Source organism: Esox lucius, chromosome 19 (genome assembly GCF_011004845.1).
Source record: "Esox lucius isolate fEsoLuc1 chromosome 19, fEsoLuc1.pri, whole genome shotgun sequence".
Taxonomy (NCBI): Eukaryota; Metazoa; Chordata; class Actinopteri; order Esociformes; family Esocidae; genus Esox; species Esox lucius.
Window position 1 is genome coordinate 38,001,790 of NC_047587.1, and position 21,074 is coordinate 38,022,863.

Consider the following 21,074-nt stretch of genomic DNA (forward strand, 5'->3'; position numbering starts at 1 on the left):
GAGTGGACCATGTTCTCCACCGCCATTGTCGAAGCGGCCGCTCGGAGCTGTGGCCGTAAGGTCTCCGGTGCCTGTCGAGGAGGCAATCCCCGAACCCGGTGGTGGACACCGGAAGTAAGGGATGCCGTCAAGCTGAAGAAGGAGTCCTATCAGGCCTGGTTGGCTTGTGGGACTCCTGAGAGTACTGGAGAGGAGAATACGGCCGATAGTAGAACCTTGGATTCAGGAGGAACAGTGTGGTTTTCATCCGGGCCGTGGAACACTGGACCAGCTCTATACCCTCTACGGGGTGCTGGAGGGTTCATGGGAGTTTGCCCAACCAGTCCACATGTGTTTTGTGGATTTGGAGAAGGCATTCGACTGTGCCCCTCGCGGCATCCTGTGGAAGGTGCTTCGGGAATATGGGGTCCTGGGTCCTTTGCTAAGGGCTGTCAGGTCCCTGTACGACCGAAGCAGGAGCTTGGTCCGCATTGCCGGCAGTAAGTCAGACTTGTTCCCAGTGCATGTTGGACTCCGGCAGGGCTGCCCTTCGTCGCCGGTTCTGTTCGTAATTTTTATGGACAGAATTTCTAGGCGCAACCAGGGGCCGGAGGGTGTCAGGTTTGGGGACCACACAATTTCGTCTCTGCTCTTTGCGGATGATGTTGTCGTGTTGGCCCCTTCAAACCAGGACCTTCAGCATGCACTGGGACGGTTTGCAGCCAAGTGTGAAGCGGTGGGGATGAGAATCAGTACCTCCAAATCCGAGGCCATGGTCCTCAGTCGGAAAAGGGTGGCTTGCCCACTTCAGGTTGGTGGAGAGTGCCTGCCTCAAGTGGAGGAGTTTAAGTATCTAGGGGTCTTGTTCACGAGTGAGGGAAGGATGGAACGGGAGATTGACAGACGGATCAGTGCAGCTTCTGCAGTAATGCGGTCGATGTATCGGTCTGTCGTGGTGAAGAAAGAGCTGAGCCGAAAGAGGAAGCTCTCGATTTACCGATCAATCTACGTTCCTACTCTCACCTATGGTCATGAGCTTTGGGTCATTACCGAAAGGACAAGATCCCGGATACAGGCGGCCGAAATAAGCTTTCTCCGCAGGGTGGCTGGGCGATCCCTTAGAGATGAGAAGCTCGGTCACCCGGGAGGAGCTCAGAGTAGAGCCGCTGCTCCTCCACATTGGGAGGGGTCAGCTGAGGTGGCTTGGGCATCTGTTTCGGATGCCTCCGGAACGCCTTCCTGGGAAGGTGTTCCGGTCCCGTCCCACCGGGAGGAGACCCCGGGGAAGACCTAGGACACGCTGGAGGGACTATGTCTCACGGCTGGCCTGGGAGCGCCTCGGTGTCACCCCGGAAGAGCTGGAGGAAGTGTCTGGGGAAAGGGAAGTCTGGGCATCTCTGCTTAGACTGCTGCCCCCGCGACCCGGCCCCGGATGAAGCGGAAGAAGATGTATGTATGTATCACCTACAGACAATTCATGTCACCTATAGATTGGCTGTGTAATTTTCATTTTGTACGTTTGTAGGTCCTAATAAAGAATGAAAATACTATAACCTGTGTTCCTAGAAATAATCGTTCTTTGTATTATTTTCTTAATCGTTTTTTTGTATGATAAGACCTTCAATACAAACACATTCTTGTATTCTTCAAATTCTTTAACTATTTTAAACAAACAATTCATAATTTTTTTGACTATTCTATATAGTTTGATGAAGACCCAATGGATCAGATGCTCTGGCTGGATGGTGATGCTACAGAGGAGAATGTGTATGTTAATAGGGGCGATTCATATGCTAATGACGCCAAACATTGTTTGGCATATACTGGGGGTCTGAAAGGCCTGGTGGATCTAGTGTTAATAAACTTTAATAATAAAAGTCCTCCAAACAGCCAGTCCCAAGCCAAAAAGTAAAAAGATGTATGTACATGACTTAGTTTGAAAAAAAACCCCACAAATGTTGAGTGGATCACATTTTAACATCCCCCCACCATTATTTCAGAACACCACCCCAAACTCTCCTCAAGACGTGGTGTAGCTCTGCTGCTCTCTTCCCAAATGCATGGTCTAGGTCCATCAACACCGCTCTCTTGTCCTTTTCTCATGGAGTTGGTTTAGTGATGAGGTCTGCCATCTTGGTTCCTGCTGTATTCTCAGCATTCTCTGCAAGGCAGTCTGCATCCTTTTATAGAGTGCTTCTTTACTTGCGTAGCTCTTGAATCTCATCTTCAGCCCTTTTCCTCTTGCCCATCTGTTCTGTCTTTCCCTTTTCCTTCCTTTCATCTTCCATGTGGATCCTATACCGGTTGCATGCAGTCACACACTCATTTAGCAGATCTTTATTTAATGGCACCTTCACCACTCCACCGCACACTCACGTTGTTGCATATTAGTCTCTCATATTGCACATTTCCACCTCCTTTTTCATGGAGAATCCATGCTCCACAGTAGCTTGTCCATGGGATAGAAGCAACAGCTTTTCCACAAAGCTCCAAAGATCTGCATATCCATTCATACATGGCCTTGTGCAGTAAGATGTCACTAAATTTTCCAACCAACACACTGAAGGCCATGAATTCCCCTCCTCTAGCCTCACTGAGAGCTTAGACAATTCTGAAATAGTTGTGCAATCTCATCCCCTGAAATTAGATAAATACATTATTTGTAAAATTATATCATGTGAAAATCAAGAGACACATTTCAATTATTTAGTCCAAAAAATATTAGGCCTACAGACATTTGTTATGACTTAAGCTAGGCTGTTTTCAATGAAAAAATACAACACTTATAAAACGCTCAACTGCAAAATAACAGGATAGTATAACTTGACATCTAAAATATGGAAATTTGTTAGTTAAAAATGACATTGAGCAAAGCAGGTCAATAACATTTAGAGAAGGTGCCTCAGTCAAAGACATTGAGGAGAGCAGTGAGATAACATTTCGAGAAGGTGCCCAAAGATTCCCTATGCCAGGCATGTCCAAACTATTCCATAAAGGGCCGTGGACCTGCAGGTTTTTGTTTCAACCAATCAAGAGAATATTATAAGGTGGTGCACATTGAGAAATGGTTAGAGCTTAAGTAATTTAATGTAGAGAACCTTTCTTATACAAACCTGATTCCAAAAAAGTTGGGACACTGTAGAAATTGTGAGTAAAAAAGGAATGGAATAATTCACAAATCTCAAACTTATATTTTATTCACAATAGAATATAGATAACATATTAAATGTTGAAAGTGAGACATTTTGTAATGTCATGCCAAATATTGGCTCATTTTGGATTTTCATTCCCAAAAAGTTGGGACAGGTAGCAATAAGAGGCCGGAAAAGTTAAATGTACAGATGAGGAACAGCTGGAGGACCAATTTGCAACTTATGTCAATTGACAACATGATTGGGTATAAAAAGAGTGGCAGTATCTCTCAGAAGTCAAGATGGGCAGAGGATCACCAATTCCCCCAATGCTGCGGCGAAAAATAGTGGAGCAATATCAGAAAGGAGTTTCTCAGAGAAAAATTGCAAAGAGTTTGAAGTTATCATAATCTACAGTGCATAATATCATCTAAAGATTCAGAGAATCTGGAAAAATCTCTGTGCGTAAGGGTCAAGGCCGGAAAACCATACTGGATGCCCGTGATCTTCGGGCCCTAGACAGCACTGCATCACATACAGGAATGATACTGTAATGGAAATCACAACATGGGCTCAGGAATACTTCCAGAAAACATTGTCGGTGAACACAATCTACCATGCCATTCGCCGTTGCCGGCTTAAACTCTATAGGTCAAAAAAGAAGCCACATCTTAACAGGATCCAGAAGCGCAGGCGTTTTCTCTGGGCCAATGATAATTTAAAATGGACTGTGGCAAAGTGGAAAAGTGTTCTGTGGTCAGACAAATCAAAATTTGAAGTTAATTTTGGAAAACTGGGACGCCATGTCATCCGGACTAAAGAGGACAAGGACAACCCAAGTTGTTATCAGCGCTCAGTTCAGAAGCCTGCATCTCTGATGGTATGGGGTTGCATCAATCAATCAAATTTATTTATAAAGCCCTTTTTACAACAGCAGTTGTCCCAAAGTGCTTTACAGAGACACCCGGCCTTAAACCCCAAGGAGCAAACAACAGTCGTGTTGAATTTCAGTGGCTCCCTAAGAAGGTCGAATTTTAGGAAGAAACCTAGAGAGGACCCAGGCTCAGAGGGGTGACCAGTCCTCTTCTGGCTGTGCCGGGTGAGATTTTAAGAGTCCAATTGGAATAATAAATACATTTCTCTGGGCTAAATCCAGAGTCTATTTGATTTTAGACTAGGTCAGAAGTATGACCAGGTGGACAAGGACAGGGACAGCAACGGGCCCCCCAAACCAGGTAATCCGCAGGTGTGGACCAGGACCTCATCTCCTCCTAAAATGTAAAACTGGAGGAGACTGAGAAAAGTTAGTAGTGCATTCCTCATTGGATTGCATGAGTGTGTGTGGCATGGGCAGCCTACACATTTGGAAAGTTCTAGAACAACATATGCTCCCATCCAGATGTTGTCTCTTTCAGGGAAGACCCTGCATTTTCCAACATGACAATGCCAGACCACATACTGCATCAATTACAATGTCATGGCTGCATAGAAGAAGGATCCAGGTACTGAAATGGCCAGCCTGCTGTCCAGATCTTTCACCCATTGAAAACATTTGGCGCATCATAAAGAGGAAGATGCGACAAAGAAGACCTAAGACAGTTGAGCAACTAGAAGCCTGTATTAGACAAGAAAGAAACATTCCTATTCATAAACTTGAGCAACTTGTCCCCTCAGTCCCCAGACGTTTGCAGTCTGTTATAAAAAGAAGAGGGGATGCCACACAGTGGAAAAACATGGCCTTGTGGTCGTTTGTTGTTAGAGTTCTGTGCTAGTCATGGATTATCTATAACGAACACCATGTTCGAACATAAGGATGCTGATAAGTGTACGTGGTACCAGAGCACCCTAGGCCGAAGGTCGATGATTGATTTTGTGATCGTGTCATCGGATCTGAGACAGCATGTTTTGGACACTCAGGTAAAGAGAGGGGCGGAGCTGTCAACCGATCACCATCTGGTGGTGAGTTGGGTCAGGGGGTGGGGGAAGACTCTGGACAGACCGGGAAAACCAAAACGGGTGGTGCGGAACCTCTGGAGGAGGCCCCTGTCCGAAAGATCTTCAACTCACACCTCAACTCACATCCCTGTGGAGGTTGGGGGCATTGAACCTGAGTGTTCGATGTTCAAAACCTCCATTGCCGAAGCTGCGGCGGGGAGCTGTGGTCTAAAGGTCTTAGGTGCATCAAGGGGCGGTAACCCTCGAACACCCTGGTGTACACCGGTGGTCAAGGAAGACGTCTAACTGAAGAAGGAGGCCTTCCGGGATATGTTATCCTGGAGGATTCCGGAGACAGTTGCAGTGTACCGACAGACCCGAAGGGCTGCGACCTCTGCTGTGAAAGAGGCAAAACAGTGGGTGTGGGAGGAGTTTGGGGAAGCCATGGAGAAGGACTTTCGGTCGGCACCAAGGTGTTTCTGGAAAACCGTCCGCCACCTCAGGAGGGGAAAACGGGGAACTATCCAAGCTGTGTACAGTAAGGATGGGACACTGTTAACCTCAACTGAGGAGGTAATTGGGCGATGGAAGGAACACTGAGGAACTCCTAAATCCCACTAACACACCCTCTTTAGTGGAGGCAGAGCTGGAGGCTGATGGGGAAGCATCGTCAATCTCCATGGCAGAAGTCACTGAGGTAGTCAAACAACTCCACAGTGGCAAAGCTCCGGGGATTGACGAGATCCGTCCCGAAATGTTGAAAGCTTTGGGTGTGGAGGGGATGTCTTAGATGACATGCCTCTTCAACATTGCGTGGAAGTCGGGGAAAGTTCCTAAGGAGTGGCGGACCGGGGTGGTGGTTCCCCTGTTCAAAAAGGGGGACCAGAGGGTGTGTGCCAATTACAGGGGTATCACACTTCTTAGCCTCCCTGGGAAAGTCTACTTAAAGGTACTGGAAAGTAGGGTTTGGCAGATAGTCGAACCTCAGATTGAAGAGGAACAATGCGGATTCCGTCCAGCTCTTCACTCTTGCAAGGATCCTGGAGGGGGCCTGGGAATATGCCCATCCTGTCTAAATGTGTTTTGTGGATCTGGAGAAGGCGTAAGACCGGGTCCCCGGGAGATACTGTGGGAGGTGCTGCGGGAGTATGGGGTGAGGAGGTCCCTTTTGAGGGCTTTCCAATCCCTGTACGTCCAAAGTGAGAGCTGTGTTCGGGTTCTCGGTAGTAAGTCGGACTCGTTCCAGGTGGGGGTTGGCCTCCGCCAGGGCTGCGCTTTGTCACCAATCCTGTTTGTAACTTTTATGGACATGATATCGAGGCGTAGTCGGGTTGGGGTGGGGTTGCAGTTCGGTGCCCTGGAGATCTCCTCGCTGCTTTTTGCGGATGATGTGGTCCGGATGGCAATCAATGGTCTGTGACCTTCAGCACTCACTGGACCGGTTTGCAGCCGAGTGCGAAGCGTTTGGGATGAGGATTAGCACCTCTAAATCTAAGGCCATGGTTCTCAGCAGGAAACCGATGGAGTGCCTTCTCCGGGTAGGGAATGAGGCGTTACCACATGTTAAGGAGGATAATGGAATTCATATGATGACAAACTTGGGTTAGGGAACTTCTTGGCTTTGACCTTTTCACTGCTGGCAGGTTTTTCAGTCAACAATGCCCACAAAATGAATGAGGAAATGTATCACACTTGGTCAGCAACCTGAAGTCTTCCCTCCTTGCAGGTGCACAATTAAACAGGTAGTGCAGGGTTCTGAGGACCTTCTCAATTTGTTACACTGCAAAGCCATTCTTGAGCGAGTTGTGCATCATGTGAAGGCCCCAACAACTAACAATCTGTAATCTCCTCCACACTGCTCTCTGTGTTCCTCCTGCAAGTGCTCAAGAAACTTCCAGTTAACACTGGGCCCATCCACTGACAGAGGGAGCATGTTGCTCAGATCCAGCTCTGTTGTAACTTCCTGCACATTTGAAAAAAATATAAATGTAATGTGTCAAGTATCCATGTATAGATATAACAATTTGAGAGACTTTACTTACATGGAAATGATCCAACCCATAAATTGCGATGTGTAATAGCGGGAGATCACATGGGTGCCCTTCTCATGAGTGGTCCAGTACCTCAGTTGGAGATCCATTTGCTTGCTCTTTGTAATTATATTCATGCACTCATCAAACATTATCACATAGGGTTTCTTACTAACACTGTGCAATAGAGCTCTTTTAATGAACGAGGCACTGCCATATTTGGCGGTTGTATTTTCATATTCTGATTTATTCCGAATCAGAGAACATAGGAGCAAAGCCACTATGTATGTCATCATTCGATTTGAATGGTGTCTGCTCACTGTGTGGAGAACCCACAGCACCTCAGCCCTTTGTGTCTTGGCGGTGACACAATGCTGCTCAAAGCTGACTGCTGAGAAGTTGCTAGGGAGTCTGAACATTCAGGGTTGCTATGTGCAAATAATACAGGCATTTACACAGCCCCACTAGTTGCTGCTGCGTACTGTGAATTTGACATTTCATGTGAGATTCAACAGCTTTCACCCCCCATGGTCCCTAACCTGAGCGTCTTTCAGCATAAATTGCATCTTGCCTGTATACTGTTCTCCCCATGTGTTGTGCACTTCCAGTACGTTGACACAGTTTAACAGCAAGCCAAACTCGAATTCACGAGCCAGGACGATGAGCGCCTTGCTCCTTTTATTTACTTCAGGCAGGTGAAATTGACGAGTGAAAACTAAACAGAAAGGAAAAGACAGATACTTAGTCTCTTGTACAGCAAGTTGCTAAGCTATCTTTAACTATTCATATACAACACGTGAACAATGTGCTAACTGCCAATTTACACATTACAGGCTGTATTAACCTCAGAATAGCATTGCTAGCGTACAAACGCGACAGCTAACATGCAGGTTAAGTGATGACAGAAAGATTTACTAAACTTACAGACAATGCTGGCATGGGAAAAATCAATAGCCCAACTCGGAGATTCACCATGTTTCGTCTAGCCTACTTCTTCTACTTCTGCAACTAGTTAGGGAAATGTAAACACGTTACGTGCCATGTATTTCAAAATAAAGGTTCCTTGCAAACCATTCCTAAATATAATTTACAACAGAATTAAGTTTAACACGTGAAATTAACTTATATCAAACATTTCTCTTTTTTGAATGAACTAAATTCTAAATAATTCTGATGACAGAACACCTTGTACTCATTTTCTGCGGGCGCCAACCACATCCAAAACATATCCTCCTCCAACCACTTCACATTAAATTTGCATCTCCCCATCTTGGCTCATCCCCTTCTAGTAACCACTGACAACAACGAAAAGATGACATGCTGCCAGACATCAACATCTGTAGCTACCTAACATAAAGTAAAACTTCTTGTCAAATACTAAGATAAAGGAAAAGTTAGCTTTTTTGAAACTGGTGCCTATTTACAGATCATCTAGCATGATCCTAGTTCATACAGAAAAAAAATTTGTAAAACATTCGGTATTCCAAAATGGAAAGGCCACTGTGTATGTACAAAATGAGCATTGTATCAATGGTTATGTTCTACATGAAACAGATTTTCTTTTTCGTAAACAATGCACTACATCACAACATCTGTAAAAGTCTGCACTCAAGCTTATAGCCCGGTGCTGTTTCAAAATAGCTGAACTACAGGGTTGACCTCATTGAGGAATACTAGCAACAAGCAAAATGTGCAGATATTTATCTAAATGTTTTGAGAATGTGCAGTCCCCTATTGTGTTAATAATATGGAATCTAGCCAATTGTCTAAAAGACAGGCTGTCATTCCGGAATGTTATCAGTCAGGGAAAATAAGTGACATGGCCGTTTCCAACAGTATCAAAATTGGGCCAATGCCCCATAATTTCAGTACCTCCCCATACTATTCCTGCAGAACAGGACTTACCATAGAATTAAAGTTTCCAAAACTGCCCGGTAGATAAGAGCGTGAAAGTTAATGCCAGCTGTTGCACACTCTGGAGCCGATTCAGCATCATCCATGGACACATCAAGGTTCTCGATGGCATTAAGTAGCAATGAATCCCAATCCTAACGTGAGCTACAGTTTTGTAAAAAAAGCCGATTGCTGGACAGATTTTCCTCGCAGACAGATTTGTGTCAGTTTACCAGCAGCTAATACAACTTGTTGGCATTTGTCTTTGAGCTAGTAGTTTATACTAGCTAACGTGGGCTGCAGTTTTGTAAACAAAGCCAGTTGCCAGATTAATCCTCATGACAGATTCTATTCGGAGACGGACACCTTTATCAATATACCCTGGCCTTTTTTGGAAAACCAAATACATCATATATTTGTGAACCCAATATCGGTTGCCTCGTTCACTTCCATTGTAGCCCAGAGAGGCTTCCTTTAAAAAAATCTGAAATCAAAACTTTAATAATTCCCAAAAAATATGAAAAGTCATAAATAGTCTTATTTCGTCTTTTTCGAGGTCTTACAAAAGTATTTATTACGGTTTGTTATCATTGTGAAGAAGGGATGCAAGAAATAATTTGTGGTTTGCAAACGCATTATAGTTCTGGTCACGCACAAAGAGGAACCATTTCTGTCAAAATGTTACATGTCCGCAAGACATTCATGACGGTTGGCTGCTTTTCTCCCAACACCGTTGTTTATGAGGTAGATAGCTAGCTAAAACCAAGCTAGGTAATTTAACTAGCTACATAGTAGACATTGGCTGTTAAACGTCCTGCATGTACCATGGGAAATTGCACATTTAACCCTTGTGCGCCCCTCAAATGTACTACCCTTTGGACACCTTCGTGGACAAAAATTTACACGTACAATAAACGGACATAAAATATTTATACATTAATATTTTTTCAAGCCTTTTTTTTCATAAATCTCTTAAACAACTTGAAACCTGCTCAAAACAACCAAACATTCAATCATTTTCTGGATTTGAACCCTTTAAATGCTAGCTTGATTGTTTGAATTACCTCATTATTTATTAAAAAAATTATAAATAGTAGGGGCATGGGGCTTTGGTGGTGATTAGAGTCTTGGATATGTCAAAGATTTGCAACAAAATTGATTTGATTGCATTAGTATATTTTATGTAGTGCCAGATACTCCCTCTGTACACCTTCGTGGACAAAAATGTCCCATTGACTTCCATTAAAAACACATTTTTTATCTCACTGCCATTAGAGTATAAAACCATGCATTCTGTAATGTAAGCATTTCATTTTGATTAAATTTTGACTGTATTCCATCACACACACGTGCACACACACACACGCGCGCGCGCGCGCACATACACATGCACGCGCACACACACACGTGCACACAAAAACTCTTCTACCAGATTCAACCATTTTCCCATTGTAGGCCAATGGAAGAAATTATTGTGTGGGTGTGTGTGTGTTTGCATGTGTGTGTGGTGGAATACAGTAAAAATTTCAAATATCACTACTTTTCTTCAAAATGGAATGCTTACATTACAGAATGCATGGTTTTATACTCTAATGGCAGTGAGATACTTTTTTTTTTTTTTTTATGGAAGTCAATGGGACATTTTTGTCCACGAAGGTGTCAAGAGGGTGCAAAATTCATAAACAGAGTATGAAAGACATGAAAGTACGGAAGAGGATTAGTGCCAAGTAAACATAAAAAATAATAAAACCATCTATTGATTAAAGTCATTATAATGCGAGATTAAACTCGTTACATTTTGAGAAAAAAGTCTAAATAAAATCTTAAGAATAAATATCGAGAATAAAGTTTAATAATCCGTTTTATGGTATCCTCGATGAATCGCACGTAGGTGAAGCCAGCGATGAACTTGCATTTGTCCACTGGTCAATTCATGTTGGACAAAAAGCGAGTACATCGTGCAAATTGGACTGATTTCTTCTTCTAAAAAGACCTAGCCGCTTGAAAATTCTCTTTAAAGTTTGTATGCTAATTATAATTCTGTCATAATTAGCTAAAGTTGATAGTATTTCTTTGTTACTGAAAGAAAGTCTATAATATACCTTGACTAATTGATCCAACTTTGCCCTGTCCTCTATCAGTAAGCTATGCAATGCACACTGATCGAATGCGTTATTCTCTACATTTAATTTAGATTTTTATTCTCGATATTTAATGAGTTTATTCTCAAGATTGTATTTAGACTTTTTTCTCGAAATATAACAAGTTTTTTCTCGAAACACAACGACTTTATTCTCAATATTTAATTAGTTTATTCTCAAGATTGTATTTAGACTTTTTTTCTCAAAATTTAACGAGTTTAATCTCACATTATAATTACTTTAATGTCATGATGTTTTTTTTTATTTTTTATTATTGATTGGCACTAATCCTCTTCCGCATGAAAGAGTTCAAGACATTGGATTAAAAAAATTTAACAAAAAATCATGCCCCTAGCTGCAACACAGACAAAATGATCCCCAAATAAATAAAAAAAATGGAGAAAAATTTACAAAAATGCCCGAGGGGCGCACAAGGGTTAAATCACAAGTTGTTGGACAACAGCAAATTAGAAGGGAAAGAAAACAAAGACCACTGTGTTTTTTGAAAGAAGTCTTTCCAACTTGGCACCATGGGAATTAAATTTGTGGAATCCCATGAAGTGTGAGAAACACAAAAAGAACAAAAACACTGCGAAAAGCCTCCAATGAATGCCCAGCATTTCTCTGTTCAGTGTGATCAATAATTAATTTCTCCTTCATTTTTACGCTTGAATATCGATGTTGTCAATGATTTGATTGGTTGACAAGATAAACACTGTTCGCTGGTTGACATGGGCAGCGGCAGCTCAACTTTTTTAAATGTTTAACTCTAGTGCACACATACTCAACCCGCAAGCATGCATGCTCAACACGCGAGCAAGCGTACACAGAAAGCGAGATCGCTCATGAGATTGAGCACCACGCACTGCGTAGGGGCATTAAAAGAGTCTTAAAAAGTCTTACATTTTACTTGCTATAACCTGCACATACCCAGTCACAATATTTTGGTATATTTGTAAACATTTAAAAAAGTGATTTTCATTGCACAATGATTCCACACACCATTCAGTTGTTGTTCTCTCACATCAAAAGAAGTTGAGGGAATTATGTAGAATTATGGCAACAAAGAAATGACTGAGGGATTTTGCTTAAAGCCATTTGCCATCGCTTGTTTGAGGACAGATATTTGCTCGTCCCAGATGAGAGAGAAGGTGCTCATTTTCAATATGACAACAGAAGCCTGTGCGCCTTTTGTATGCACCTGAAATAATAACATTTCAATAATAAATATTGTAAAACCCCATCATTCCACTATTACTGCAGATAAACAGCATTATCACCATTTTCTTATATTACTTTTTTTATTTACATAATGTCCTTTTAATAGGAGAAACAGGCCTGAAGCTCGAGCTAATTTGAGAAAGATATGCATGGGTGTGGGAGGCTGGCAAAGGAGTCAGTACACATTCTTAGTCGGGGTTTCATTAGGAAATATTTTTGGTACTTCTACTAAAACTGATCAATACCTATTAGGACCTAGGGATTTTTTATTTTGAAGGATTTTAATTGCTTCCTGTATTTCTTATCTCCTTGAATGTCAATTCTGTCTCCCACAGGTTTTGTTGGGAAAGATAGTTTACCCAGAAATGATTCCATATCAGCCAGATTATAGTTATAGTCTTAACTGTAGAGCAACAGGTAGTTGTCTCTCAGAATGTAATTTCCCTAGTGGTGGTCCTGCCCAGGTCTGTTTTTGGAGCTTAATTCCAACAGCTCATAACCTTTAATCTCATTCCTAGACACTTCCTCCCCAATTTGCAGAAGGTCTGGTGGATCTTCGCTTCAGATGAGGCCTTTGTAGACTATTAGAACACTACCAGAAATCTGCCAATACAGCCATTGTCTCAATCCGTAAATGTAAATAACCAATACACTACATTTGGTCTCTCACTATTTCCTCACCCGTGTGTGTCTTGTATGCCACTGTATATAATCCCCAAATATTGTTGTTGGATTTACTTTTAATAAACATGGACTTTTCATGAGATGTTTTTTATGGAATTATGTCAATAAAAGGTATTTGTTTGAGAAAGTTTGCCTCATAATTCATGAATTGCAGCTCTGTAATTTGATTGCACGTATGGGGCTAACGACTTTAAACAGGGGCTAATTACTGTTTCATCTAAATTAAACTAGAGCTGGGAAACACTGACATTGCCAAATTGGGTGAAACAACATTGCGTTCATTAACATGTCATTAGAATTATTTAGACAGAAGACAGTGGCTTGCTCAAATTCGGTGAACACCACAGCAATCTTATTTTAGCAACTTAGCTAACACCTTATTGGTATGGCAAGTGGGTAGTCTTTCTTCTTGGGGAGGCCATTAGCGTTCTAGCTCAGATAATGTGATTTGCTAATGAAGTAGCTGGAAAGAAGGGCTTTTTTGGGAAAGCTTTTGCAAATACACATCACCAATCCTGCTTCCATTGGAGCACCTCCTTGCAGTATTGTTATTAACTTAAATGAGTCCTCCAACAAGGCTAACGTTGAATGGAAGGTGTTCCAGGCTCATATGTGCTTGTATACAATAGCCTGGGGATGATGGAAACATATCCTTTAGCTCAAGTCATAATTTAGATGATGCTAGGTTACTTTGAACATGGGTGGAAGACAGAAAAAAACATTTCTGTCTTCTTTTGACCTGTAGTCTGAACGCTGATAAGAGGAGGGATGAGCTGCTGCAGGTGACTCGTCAGAACCAGGCCATCTACCAGCGAATTACAGCCTGCCAGTCTGACTACCGGCGCCAGCTGTGGGTGGATGACTGGGAGAGAGTGGAACGCAGACGTGATGATATCGCTCGCTACCCTCGTGGAGTCGCCAACAAACAGGTGAATTTGCAGCTGATATTTCCTCATATGTTGAGAAACCTGCACATTATCTATCCGTATAGTGGGGAGAACAAGTATTTGATACACTGCCGATTTCGCAGGTTTTCCTACTTACAAAGCATGTAGAGGTCTGGAATTTTTATCATAGGTACACTTCAACTGTGAGAGATGGAATCTAAAACAAAAATCCACAAAATCACATTGTATGATTTTTAAATAATTCATTTGCATTTTATTGCATGACATAAGTATTTGATCATCTACCAACCAGTAAGAATTCCATCTCTCACAGACCTATTAGTTTTTATATAAGAAGCCCTCCTTTTCACCGATCATTACCTGTATTAACTGCACCTGTTTGAACTTGTTACCTGTATAAAAGACACCTGTCCACACACTCAATCAAACAGACTCCAACCTCTCCACAATGGCCAAGATCAGAGAGCTGTGTAAGGACATCAGGGATAAAATTGTAGACCTGTACAAGGCTGGGATGGGCTAGAGGACAATAGGCAAGCAGCTTGGTGAGAAGGCAACAACTGTTGGCGCAATTGTTAGAAAATGGAAGAAGTTCAAGATGACGGTCAATCTCCCTCTGTCTGGGGCTCCATGCAAGATCTCACCTCGTGGGGAATCAGCCCAGAACTACACGGCAGGACCTGGTCAATGACCTGAAGAGAGCTGGGACCACAGTCTCAAAGAAAACCATTAGTAACACACTACGCAGTCATGGATTAAAATCCTGCAGCGCACGCAAGGTCCCCCTGCTCAAGCCAGCGCATGTCCAGGCCCATCTGAAGTTTGCCAATGACCATCTGGTTGATCCAGAGGAGGAATGGGAGAAGGTCATGTGGTCTGATGAGAGAAAAATATAGCTTTTTTGTCTAAACTCCACTCACCGTGTTTGGAGGAAGAAGAAGGATGAGTACAACCCCAAGAACACCACCCTAATCATGAAGCATGGAGGTGGAAACATCATTCTTTGGGGAAGCTTTTCTGCAAAGGGGATGACTGCACCCTATTGAGGGGATGATGGATGGGGCAAGATCGTGAGATCTTGGCCAACAACCTCCTTCCCTCAGTAAGAGCATTGAAGATGGGTCGTGGCTGGGTCTTCCAGCATGACAACGACCCAAAACACACTGCCAGGGCAACTAAGGAGTGACTCCGTAAGAAGTATATCAAGGTCCTGGAGTGGCCTAGCCAGTCTCTAGACCTGAACCCAATAGAAAATCTTTGGAGGGAGCTGAAAGTCCGTATTGGCCCAGCGACAGCCCCGAAACCAGAAGGATCTGGAGAAGGTCCGTATGGGCCAAAAAGCCCTGCTGCAGTGTGTGAAAACCTGGTCAACAACTACAGGAAACGTATGATCTCTGTAATTGCAAACAAAGGACTCTGTACCAAATATTAAGTTCTACTTTTCGGATGTATCAGATACTTATGTCATGCAATAAAATGCAAATTAATTACTTAAAAATTATACAATTTGATTATCTGGATTTTGTTTTAGATTCCGTCACTCACAGTTGAAGAGTACCTATGATAAAAATGACATGCTTTGTAAGTGGGAAAACCTGTAAAATCGGCAGTGTATCAAATACTTGTTCTCCCCACTGTATAAACAGCTGACTTAATGCTCTACAGTCTCTAGAGGTTAGAGACAATGGTGCAATGAACAAAAAAAACTTCCAGTGAGCAGTAGTTCTATTTGCAAAAACACCTTGTTATAATGAGAGAGGTTAAAGGATGCCAGACTTGTTCAAACTAACAGAATGGCAACACATTTTCATATAGCCACTCATCACAGTGGTGATGTGCAGAGGGGCATCTCTGAATACACAACGCATTAAACCTTGAAGGGGATAGACTACCACAGCTGAAGACCAAGCCAGGTTCCACTTTTCACAGCTAAGAACAGCAAGATGAGGCAACAGTAGGCACATGCACTGGCCGATTAAAGATAGAAACATACTTTGCATGGTCTGACAAATGCCATCTTCTGCTGTCACATGCAGAGGGTATGGTCAGAATGTCCACATGAATCCATGGATCCATCCGGCCTTGTGTCAACAGTACAGGCTGGTGGTGGTGGTGTAATGTTGTGGGAATGCTTTCTTGGCACAAATAAAGCCCTGTAAAACCAATTGAGCATAATTTGCATCTCACAGCATTGTTCACCATGTTTATCCACTTATGGCTACAGTTCACCCATTTTCAGATTAAATAGATACTTCGAGCAAGACTAAGCATGCATAACAAATATGACATTGGCTACTCCAGTAATGAATGACCTCCAATGACCTGCACTGTCTCCAGTTCACCTTTGGGATGAGGTGGAAAAGAAGGTTCACAGCATGGATGTGTGTGTGAAAACACAGCAGGGACTGTGTGATGTAATCGAGTCAGCATAGACCAACATCCCTAATTCATGTCTCTAGCACACTAATACGTGCCACAAAGAATTCAGGCTTTGAGTAGCAATTGAGTGTATGTATCACATAAGATGGTGTAATATACTGGTGTTATTTATTGCTAGCTTGCTTATTACATTGAATATAGTTCTTTTCAGTATCGTGCAGAGACCGATGGGTTGGGTCAGAGCCAGAATGACGGAGCAATGGAAGAATTTAATGTCGTCAGGCTATCAAACTCGTCAGCTCCCTCTGACAATTTATGAGCAAGTTTGATCAGTATCCAAGTTAACATTCACAGTTTTTATGACTCTAAAGCTGTCATTAAATTAAAACAATATGTGTCTAAAATATACGATTGTTTGACATCAGATGTCAGAAAACTCACACCAAAAATTCAAAGTAAACAATTTAAATCAGACTGTTCCAACTTGAGTGAATTTCATCACGGCAACTCACAATGTGACTCTGTAGTGTGTATGGCCCCCACATGCCTGTATGCACTCCTGTCAACATCTGGGCATGCTCTTGATGAGACGGCCGTTGGTGTCCTGGGGGATCTCCTCCCAGACCTGGATCAAGGCATCATTGAGCTCCTGGCCAGTCTGTGGCACTGTTTGGTGGCGTTGGATGCACCGTTACATAACGTCCCAGAGGTTCTCAATTGAATTCAGGTCTGGGGAACATGAGGGCCAGTCAATGGCATCAATGGCTTCGTCATCCAGGAACTGCCTACATGTACACACTCTGGCCACATGAGTCCAGGTTTTGTCCTGCACCAGGAGGAACCCAGGGTCCACTGCACTAACGTAAGTTCTGACAATGGGTCTTAGGATTTCATCCTGGTACCTAACAGCAGTCAGGGTACTGTTAGGTAGCACGTGGAGGTCTGAGCGACCCTCCACGGATCAGAATCAGAATCAAAGATATGCTTCCCGAGACCATCACTGACCCACCGCCAAACCGGTCATGCTGGATGATGTAGGCAGCATAACGTTCACCACGGTGTCCCCAGACTCTTTCACATCTGTCAGATGTGCTCAGTGTGAACTTGCTCTCATCTGTGAAGAGACTTTTTGTAGGACTCTGGCAGTGCTCCTCCTGTTTCTCCTTGCACAAAGGAGCAGATTCCAGTCCTACTGCTGGGTTGATGCCCTTCTACAGCCCTGTCCAGCTCTCCTCATGTAATGGCCTGACTCCTGGTATCTCTTCCATGCTCTTGAGAGCAGAGGTGGGGGACTCGAGTCACATGACTTGACTCGAGTCTGACTGGAGTCACAATTTTCAGGACTTGTGACTTGCTTGATTAAAGTATGAAAATGACTTGACTTGACTTTGACTTGAGAACAAGTTGCTTGAGACTTGACTTGATTTGAAGTGGAAGACTCGACAATGACTTGAACTTATAATAAACAAACAGCAATAAAATAATTCTATATGTTGTGACATCAGCACTACTAATCAGCGTATGTGCCTTTAACGCTGCACAATTCAAACCGCGCCAAACATGGCAGACAGTAACGTTAGTCCAGCTCCACAAATAGTATAATTTGGATACAAGGACTTTAAACTGGATTGAATAAAAAAAGATTTGCCAGATGCAAAATATGCAACAACGTCAAATTTCATTCGTCATTTTAAGAACCACAAGGAAAGGTAAGAAGGTAATCTCTTTATATTCAGTTTCACTAATATCTATAACGATTAAGTTACTAATGTAATGAATTAATCTTTTGTTTGTCAGAATTTGGCCTTGGTTGCATTTTATGTTTGTTTTTTTTTCTTGTTAGAAATGTGACCATTATCATTACTGAATACGTCTGGTAAATAGATGTAAGGGAATTTGACTATAACAGTGGCATAGCCTGAATTTTAATGTTGATGGGCATCTTAAAATGAGCGGGCATGTATATTACACGTAGGCTATAATGTCTGTATTAAATGTGCGCATTTTCAAGTGTTTGTGGACTGCATTTGGAAACTTAAAAGCAATGTGCTTACACCATAACAGTTAACTTTACTGCATGAAAGGCTAACATGGAGGCGCCGATGTGATTACTAGCACCTAAACATTTCGAAGAGTTTTTTTTTTACTCATACAGACAAGAATAATTACAGCGTAATTACATATTAGGCAGTTTTTCAATCACAATAATTAGTTTATAAGGTTGTTATTATTAGCCCTTATTACATGGATTGGCTGAATTCCAGTGCAGAATGCGTGTTATTTCTTGATAACAGACCGTTGCCATGAAAAACAGCGCGTTGCTATGGACGCAGCAGGATTCTAATATTTTGTGCCAATTATTGATTTATTTGGTAGGTAGCCATGTAATAAGCGGGATAAGGTATAGCGAGGTGGTTGTTATAGCGAATACAACCCCTTCAGGCTGATTCAAGATCCCTCCGCTTCGTCCCCCCACAAAATTGGACCGCGGAAGAGAAAAATATTTGATTTTGAAATCGAGGTTCGCACCGAGCGCACGTCAGAAACAGAGGACAGTGTGTGTGTGTGTGTGTGTTCGTCTCTTTAGTACTGTGACTTGACTTGACTTGAAACTTTTAAGGACTCGACTTGACTTGCTTAGGGTGAACCCTTGACTTGACTTGACTTGCTTGATTTATCTGAACTGTGACTTGAGACTTGACTCGAGACTTGATGGTTAAGACTTGAGACTTGCTTGGACTTGACCATGTGTGACTTGTCCCCATCTCTGCTTGAGAGTGTACTGGGAGACACAGCAAACCTTCTTGCAACAGCACGTATGGATGTGCCATCCTGGAAGAGCTGGACTACCTGTGCAACCTGAATGTGCTGCAGGTACTCATGTTACCAGTAGTGACAAGGAAACTAGCAAAACGCTAAACTAGAGAAGAATCAGCCAGGAAGGATAAGGAGAGAGGAATTGTCTGTGGCCACTACCTGCAAAACCATTCCCTTTTTGGGGGTTGTCTTGCTGTTGTCTCTCCAGTGCCCCTGTTGTCACTTTCATCCCTGTTGTTGAACTAATTTGGTGTTATACTGTAATGATTGTGTTCCCTTAGTTGTTTTGAGCAGTGTACCTAGAAAGCTGAAAAAATAAGATTTTATCCCATTTTTATAACACAAAATGAAAATATGAAATATGATGAGAATCCTTTAGATTTTTTTTTTTGTGAATGTCAATCTCAACGTTCCATCCTGTTACCTAAATTATTTTCTAGATCAGGGCTCGACAATAACAATGGCCCGATGCCCCCGGGCCAGTAAAGTCAAGTCAGACAAATAATCAGACTATTGCAAAAAAGAATTGATTGAAAGAAATAATAATTGCATTATAAACTTTACATCCTCCAGTTTTGTAATCTGGCACATATAACTACCTTGCAGCTCTTTGCACACGCTGTTAGGCCAATCAAGAGTTGAAAAGTGATGTGATGCATGGCTGTCTGGTATTGTTTTTCAATAAAACATCTAAAAACTTGCATGAGTCACTCAAGTGAAGAAGGCAGCAAAGGATAATGTTTGATCTTTTTACAAAGGCTTTGACAACTTTCGCAAACGGTCCTTGACTGCCATGCCAATAGCAAACACCACCTGGTCTGCATGACTGCCAAGTGGAAGGCTGATAATCCGTCTTCAGGGCCCTTGACCGTACTGGTCAGGAATTCACATGCAGATGCCCATTGTGTGACGGACCAGCCGTTCACCTTGTTCCCCGGGGATAAATGAGTTAGTGTTTTGTTTAAAAGTCTAATTGTAATGATGGAGTCAGAGATTATGGATTTTATTTGGTGGTTCAGTTCCAACAAAATGAGAAGGCAGAAGCAGACAGGCAGGCAATGGACAAAACCAGGAATCAATTCGAGCAGCAAACAAGGAAAAATCACAGGGCTGGAAATCGGGGTCTAGTTTCCAAATCTAAGGTCATCAGTAGATGAGATCGCAAGAATAACTTTAATCAAGACTCAGTAATGAATGGCGAATGACAAACAATAACTCACAAAGGCTACTCAATCAGAACAAAACTACATAGGCTTGATTGAACACAAGTGATCAGAAACACAGGTGACAACAATATACAAAATAAGGGGAAAGGCACAACATAGCAACATAGCAACACTGCAAAACAAGGTACAAAACAGAATAAAAACAGTAACAGCACAGAGAAAACAAATGTCCAACCAGGGGAATGGTCCCGAGAACAAAAGGGGCAACAAAGCCCTGTTATCTTTTTATAAGTTTTTATAATTAGAAATGTGATTTTAATGTTTTATATATCCAGAATGCATTTCATAAAGGATTAAACATTAAGTAACAAAAGGATTTGGTTATATGTTGTAACGCTGATAAATTAAAACCTTTGGATGGAGGTGTTTTTGGAGCCTGTAAGTTTCAAACACACTGGCCCCACTGATATTTTGATCTGCCTGGGTGAAAGAGCTGTAGGCCTTGACAAACATTGAGTTAGAGGAATTTATGAACCTAGACACATTTTCAATATATCATGTAATTCCCCTTAAAACTCTAATTCCTGAAAGGGAAAAGGGATGCGCCAATGCATCCCTCTTCAAAGTCTTTCATTTCCTCCTGTAGCTGAATGTACGCTCACAAATCCAATTTAGAAGCCAAAGGGAAAACCGCTTTAGCGCTCCATCAGTCTGGAATTTTTCCTTTGTCTAGTCTAGGGAGAATTAACCATCAAAGTATCCATTAAGGGGACATTGTTTCTCTCTCTTT

At 42.3% G+C, this 21,074-nt stretch overlaps 1 long non-coding RNA gene across 1 annotated transcript; it reads right to left on the reverse strand.

Annotated features, from left to right (window-relative positions):
• Positions 1-6,630: 6,630 nt before the first annotated feature.
• On the reverse strand, positions 6,631-8,075 carry LOC109616945. Its single transcript, XR_002198234.2, has 3 exons — positions 8,000-8,075; positions 7,088-7,790; positions 6,631-7,008 (listed from the first exon to the last, which is right to left on the reverse strand). It is a non-coding gene; the product is annotated as an uncharacterized LOC109616945 (long non-coding RNA).
• Positions 8,076-21,074: the final 12,999 nt, after the last annotated feature.